This window comes from Mandrillus leucophaeus, unplaced genomic scaffold (assembly GCF_000951045.1).
Source record: "Mandrillus leucophaeus isolate KB7577 unplaced genomic scaffold, Mleu.le_1.0 Scaffold604, whole genome shotgun sequence".
In the NCBI taxonomy this organism is placed as follows: Eukaryota; Metazoa; Chordata; class Mammalia; order Primates; family Cercopithecidae; genus Mandrillus; species Mandrillus leucophaeus.
In genome coordinates this window covers 253,104-260,017 of record NW_012106520.1, presented here as the reverse complement: position 1 = coordinate 260,017, position 6,914 = coordinate 253,104, and the positions used below count along the sequence as shown (strand labels likewise).

The 6,914-nt window shown below is 43.9% G+C and overlaps 1 long non-coding RNA gene across 1 annotated transcript in view; it reads left to right on the top strand.

Moving 5' to 3' along the window:
* The first annotated feature begins 4,381 nt into the window (after positions 1–4,381).
* LOC105553707 overlaps positions 4,382–6,914 on the top strand; it is an 11,341-nt gene continuing 8,808 nt past the window's right edge. Inside the window, exon 1 of the long non-coding RNA XR_001008198.1 lies at positions 4,382–6,680. This is a non-coding gene — a long non-coding RNA (uncharacterized LOC105553707). The remainder of the gene's footprint in view (positions 6,681–6,914) is intronic.

The following is a 6,914-nucleotide window of genomic DNA, read 5'->3' as shown; positions in this document are numbered from 1 at the left end:
GTGAGACTCAGGTGCATTGGGGCATGGCACAGCACCTGTGAACAGGTGAGGCCAAGATGATACTGTCTGCCCACAAACTGTTTCAGGCTCTTCCTGGGCTTGCATACCAAGGGATCCTTCCAGCTCCCCTCCTTCTAGGTGGGGCCGTGAGCCTGGCTTCGGACGGTGGCATGAGGGCCAAAACGACAGATGCCGCTTCCAAGCCTGGCACATCAACCAGCTCCCTCGCATTCTCTTTCTCACTTCCTTCTGCCACAGCCTTGAAGGCCATGTGTTGGGACTAGTGGTTCCCTAAGATGTAAGGAGCCAGATCTTTGGACAACTGTGTATAGCAGAGCCTGCCCCAATCTCCAACCACATTAGTATGTGACATAAGTGAGCAATATATTTTTATTGTGATAAGTCACTGAGACTTCAGGATTTCTTTGTATTTGCAGCTTAGCCTTGCCTACCCAGATAGAGGTGCCAGATGGATGACCTACAAGCCAGATGTGTTTGGTTTGGCTTTAATGATTAAAAAATTGGAATGTAAGTGCCCTACAGAGAGATGCTCCAGTTTGCCACAACCCTCACCACTCCTTATTGATTTTTACCAGCCACTTCACACATTTACCTGCCTAAGTCCGTGAAGCATTTGAGTTTGCAAGCCTGAAAAGCTCTGGATCAAAATCACTTTTTTGATAAATGCTTCGAATCTGTGTTGTCTCATCCTGTGACTTACTGAGGAAGATAGCAGAAACTCATGCAAGTAAGTCAAGTAGCATTGTCTATTGAGGTTGGGTGCAGATAGCTTAAGTTTAAAACATGCACTGTGGGCCAGGCATGGTGGCTCAGGCCTGTAATCCCAGCACTTAGGGAGGCTGAGGTGGGTGGATCACCTGAGGTTCAAGGAGTTCAAGACCAGCCTGACTAACATGGTGAAACCCTGTCTCTACTAAAAATACAAAAATTTAGCTAGGTATAGTGGCAGGCACCTGTAATCCCAGCTACTCAGGAGGCTGAGGCAGGAGAATCTACACCTGGGAGGTGGAGGTTGCAGTGAGCCAAGATCGCGTCATTGCACTCCAGCCTGGGCAACAGAGCGAGACTCTGTCTCAAAACAAAAACAAAAACAAAACAAAACATGCATTGTGGCATGGTGAGGAGTGGCCTGGCTTGTCAACCCGGTTCTAGTTTTGGCTTTTTCACTCAGAAGCAAAGTTGACTTCCACCAAATCACATCTGAGGGCCTTAATTTCCTCGTTTTCAAAATAAGTGATTTTAAATAAACATTGTCCATATTAGCTTGGGCTATCATAAGGAATTACCATTGGCTGGGTGGCTTAAACCACAGACATTCATTTTCTTGAAGTTCTAAAGGCTGAAGTCCAAGGTCAAGGTGCCTCCTGACGTCATTTAAACTTTATCTCCTTCTCACAGGCCCCGACTCCAAATAGAATCACATTGAGTGTGTGGGCTTCAGCATCAGCATTTTGGGGGAACACCATTCAGCCCATAACAGATTCTATTATTTCCAGACTGTTCAAAGAAGGAAATAGATCATATTTGTATACTTACCACAGCGTGGGGCAGGCAGGGGGAGTGGTAGGGCTGACCCGCTGAGGGACCTCACTTTAATTAAAAGTGGCTGTTCTAAAATTTAATTTTACTTTATTTTGACAAGATAAATTTATTTATTTTTATTTTTTTAAAAGTTATTATTCTTTTTTAATTTTTTATTTCCATAGACTTTTGGGGAACAGGTGGTATCTGATTGCATGAGTAAGTTCTTTAATGGTGATTTGTGAGATTTTGGTGCACCCATCACCTGAGCAGTACACACTGAACCCAATTTGTAATCTTTTATCCCTCACCACCTCCCACCCTTTTTCCCAAGTCCCCAGAGTTCTCTGTATCATTCTTACGCCTTTGCATTCTCATAGTTTAGTTCCCACTTATGAGTGAGAACATACGATGTTTGGTTTTCCATTCCTGAGTTACTTCACTTAGAATAATAGTCTCCAATTACATCCAGGTTGCTGCAAATGCCATTAATTCATTCCTATTTATGGCTGAGTGGTATTCCCTCATATATATATATATATACACACACACACACACACACACACACACACCCCACAGCTTCTTTATCCACTCGATTAAATGACATTTGAGCTGGTTCCACATTTTTGCAATTGCAGACTGTGTTGCTATAAACATGCATGTGCAAGTATCTTTTTTGTATAATGACTTCTTTTCTTCTAGGTAGACACCCTGTAGTGAGACTGCTGGATCAAATGGTCCTTCTAAAAAGTGGCTGTTTTTTAATATATGAGAATATAAAAATCATTTTTTCAGTCATGTGTGCTGTGAATATCTTCTTCTGGACTCTGGTTGGTTCTTTAATTTTTTATTTCTTTTCTTCTGCTGAAGTTTTGCATTTTAGTATTTATCAGTTTCAAGGTGATAATATTCTCCTATACTTTCCCCTGAAGTTAAGGTTTTTGTTTCAATATTTAGAAATTCAATCTCCTGTGAGTTTTGGTGTTTTTTTTTTTTTTTTTTTTTTATAGTATGAAGTCTGCAGTATGTAATACTATTTGAAGTTATTAAGCTTTACATAAATAGGATCACACTGTAAAAACAAAAGTGGCTGTCCTCTTCCAGACAATTTTTTTGCCCAAAACATCATTCTGAGATGGGCCTTGAAAAAATTCCCGACATGGAGAAAAAAGCTGGCCCTGCTGTGTCGGTTGAATGGCCCAGGGTCTGCAACTGGAGCCCCACCACAAGCTGTGCTCCTGGTTTTCTCTTCCGTCTGGAACAGACACTCCCCTGGTGTGAACTGTTGCTGTTCGCAGTGTGTGGGATGAGGGGCACCAATCCTAACCCACTAACAAAAAGCTATGGGAAATAATTAGCTGGTGCTGACTGAGAACTCTGAAATACATGAGGCGTGCAAGGAATGTTTCTGAAATACAGACATACTCATTCTGTGACACTCAGGGACAGCCCTGGGGTGCTGCTCTGGTGTCATCTCTGCGAACTGAAACGTCCAATGGCACCAGGAGCAAGGTCAGAGTTCCCAGCCCTGTGGTGTCCTTGGACTTGAAAATCAGCCATTTAGAATCCTTCTACGTGCCTCATAAGGCTGTAGGGATTAATCTGGGTTATACTGGATATTTGGAGTACTGGGTGACGTACAAGAAACCTGTCTCCCTGCAAGTTACAGACCCTTTACAAGACCTTAAAATTCAGGAGGAAGCTGGAGGCCTTGATGCCAGTCCTTCCTCCATCTTGGCTCAGCCATGCGACTTTGGATGCATCGTCTGACCTCTCTGGGCTTCTGTGGACACACCTGAAAACTGGGAACAGGTTGGGAGGGGCATTTGACTCGACAAAAGTGAATGAGCTGTTAACAACTGTTTGCATTTTTTGTTTTGTTTTGTTTTTTGAGACGGAGTCTCGCTCTGTCGCCCAGGCTGGAGTGCAGTGGCGCGATCTCAGCTCGCTGCAAGCTCCGCCTCCTGGGTTGACACCATTCTCCTGCCTCAGCCTCTGGAGTAGCTGGGACTACAGGCGCCCGCCACCACGCCTGGCTAAATTTTTGTAATTTTAGTAGAGATGGGGTTTCACTGTGTTAGCCAGGGTGGTCTCGATCTCCCGACCTCGTGATCTGCCCGCCTCAGCCTCCCAAAGTGCTGGGATTACAGGCGTGAGTCACCGCGCCCGGCCTGAGAAAAGTTTTTAAAAGCTGAACTAACACTGTCTCAGCAGGCCCAGGAAGGACGGGCACTTTGCCTGGGGGTCTGGAAGTCCCTGGGGTAAAAGAACCCCACGGGGTGGAGTTCATTGCATTGCGGCTCTTTTACCCCTCTCATGGGGTAAAATCCATCACCTCAAGCTTTGGAGTTCTTTTACCTCAGAGACTTCCAGATCCCCACGCAAAGTGCCCGTCCTTCCTGGGCCTGCTGAGATCGTGTTAGCTCAGCTTTTAAAAACTTGCACCCGTAGGGCTCTTTCACCCACATGAGGCCTGGAGTTGCACAAAGCTGAAACAGCTGCCTCTTCACACAGCCCCGAGCCCCGCTGGCCCGTGGACACTGTCAGGACAGCAATGAGGTAAAATAGAGCCCCACAGGAGAGCCAGGCCACACTGCTCTGAAACCCAGAAACAAAGTGAAGCCCAGCTGGGAGAAGGGGTACCTCAGTGTGTCGGGAACTCCTGTCTTAGCCAAAGCAGCAGGAGGGGCAGTGGGCAGGCAGGACACAGCACCCACCTCGAGGACCAAAGGGTGGACCTGATGTGAAGCTGGTGGGCCACCATTCTGCAGGAGCAATGGAGCCTAATAGATCCCGGAGTCTGAGTGTTCTGTTCACAATTCCCCTTGCTCTGTGCTTCAACAGCCTACCTCATACTTAGGTGCTGGCGATTCATGAGCTGACCTGCATTATCCTCTGCAGCCTGGATGACAAGAGGGAGGCTGAGTCGAGTGAGTCCCTGACAGACTGGAGGCCGAGCCTACTGAAATCCCTTTTGGAACCAGGCAAGCAATAAATAAATACAGACATGAATAGATGGAAATGGAATTTCTACGGACGCAAACACCCACACCGTCAGCAAGTTAGATTTATAGCAGCAGAGCTTCAGGGAAGATGACTCCCTCTGCCAACAGCCACGGTTCAGTCTGCCCTAACCCAAGCACACCTACTCACCACCCTCCAGCTGCTCTGAGATCTCTCTTCTTCCTTTCACCTGCTCTTTCCCTGCCTCCACTTCCTCAGCACCCACTCCCCATTAACCATTGCAGTCAAGGTCATGCCCCCATTGTTTTACTGGCAGTCTTCTTTGGTGGTCACCAATGACCTTTTCACTGCCAGATGCAATTAAAAAAATTTTTTTTCTACTAATACATAATATATGTACGTGTTTTGGGGGTACATGTGATATTTTGGTACATGCATAGAATGTGTAATAATTAAGTCAGAATATTTAGGAAATCCATCGCCTCAAACATCTATCATTTCTTTGTGTTGGGAACATTTCACATCTTCTCTTCTAGCTATTTTGAAATAACTTCCCTGATTATATTCTGTTCTCTGCCTTTGGTGGCTATTACTCGTAATATAACCTAAGTTCTTTACAAGATCCTGTCCTTAGCTGTGTTTTTCCTTTTCCTCTCTCACTCCTGTCTCCTTGCAAATTTCATCCACTACAACAGCTTCTCCTCCCACAGCTGTGGACTTCACTCAAGCGGACCTCTGCTGGCCACCATATTCCCCTCAAGTCAGAGCTCTGCATCTTCAACTTTTTGAGCATTTCCTGTGTGTCCCCCAGCCACTGCCCAGCATTCTCTATCAGGCATCTAACTCAAATGCTTGGCACTCTCTTTGATATCTCTCTTCCTTTATGTATTCTCAAAGAACCAATTACCAAATACTCCCTACTCAACTGCTACTGTGTTTCTACCTTCAAAATTCCTTGCCAAGAATCTCACTTCTGAAATCCATGTTGGAGTAAACAAATAGGAATCTGAGCAAAATATATGAAGCAGCTATTTTCAGACATTGGACAGTAGGCAAGAGGACCATGGGTCCCTGAGAGAGGCAGGACCCAGAGTCTCCCCAGCTTTCTGCCTGAGGGCACTTTCTACCCACAGCTTATGGAAGTGATCCAAGCAGAGATGACAGCTCTGCTGAATTAAGAGATCAGAATATGAAGACATTGGGCTGGTTCTTAGTTGAGGGGGCAGAGTGAGAAGATAGGGCGAACTATGGCAGAAAGAGCCTGCCAGTTTGGATATGGGTCTCCTAGAGCTTGTTAGTGAATACTCATCAGAGCAAGTATGAAAGAAATCCATGAGCAGGGCTGAGAACTACAAGCACTCACACCAGGCTCACACAGTTAAGCTCCTACCAGAGAAGGTGGAGAGACTTGTTAGGCATTCAGAAGAAACTTCCGAAAGCTTGAGTCTTTTCAGATGCAGTTTCTGTATCTATTGAAGTCGTTTTCCGTATAATGTGGTATGAATATGTTGGTAAGGATTTTTACAATTCCTCGTGAGAAGAAATGGCTTATAGTATTCTGTTGTTGTAATGTCCTTGTCAAGTTTTGATATCAAGATGATGCTGAGCTGGCAATGTTCTTTCCTTCTCTGTTTCTAGAAAAAAAATGTGTGTAGGTTTGGTATTGCTTCTTTCTTAAATGTTTGATAAAATTCAACACTAAACCATCTGGGTCTGGAGTTTTCCTTATGGGAATTTAATACTCAATTAAATGTCTTTTATATATATATATAGTTGTTAAGAATCTCTATTTCTTCTTTTGTCAATTTTTGTAATATGTGTCTTTCAAGGAATTTATTTTATCTAAGTTTTTTAATTTATTGGCATGAAATTGTTCATAAAATTCTTACTATCCTTTTAACATCTATCTGTTAGATCAGTTATGATGTTCCCTTTTTCATTCTTGATACTTTCAATGTCTTCTCTTTTTTCTTAATCAGTCTGACTAGAAGTTTATCAATTTTTTATTTTTATTTTTTGAGACAGGGCTTCATTCTGCACACAGGCTGAAGTGTGTGGTTATGAGCTCAGTTCACTACAGTCTTAACCTCCTGGTCTTAAGCAATCCTCCCACTTTAGCCTCCTGAGTAGCTGAACTATAGGTGTGCGCCGCCATACCCAGGTAATTTTGTTTTGTTTTGTTTTTGTAGAGATGGGATCTCACTGTGTTGCCCATGCTGGTCTTGAACTCTTGGGTCAAGTAATCTTCCTGCCTCAGTTTACCAAAGTGCTGGGATTACAGATTTGAGCCACCACACCTGGCCAAGTTTATCAATTTTAAATCATTTCCAAGAACCAAGATTTGGTTTCATTGCTTATTTTGTCTTTTTTCTATTTTGTTGATTTCTTATTACTTTCTTCTACTTTGG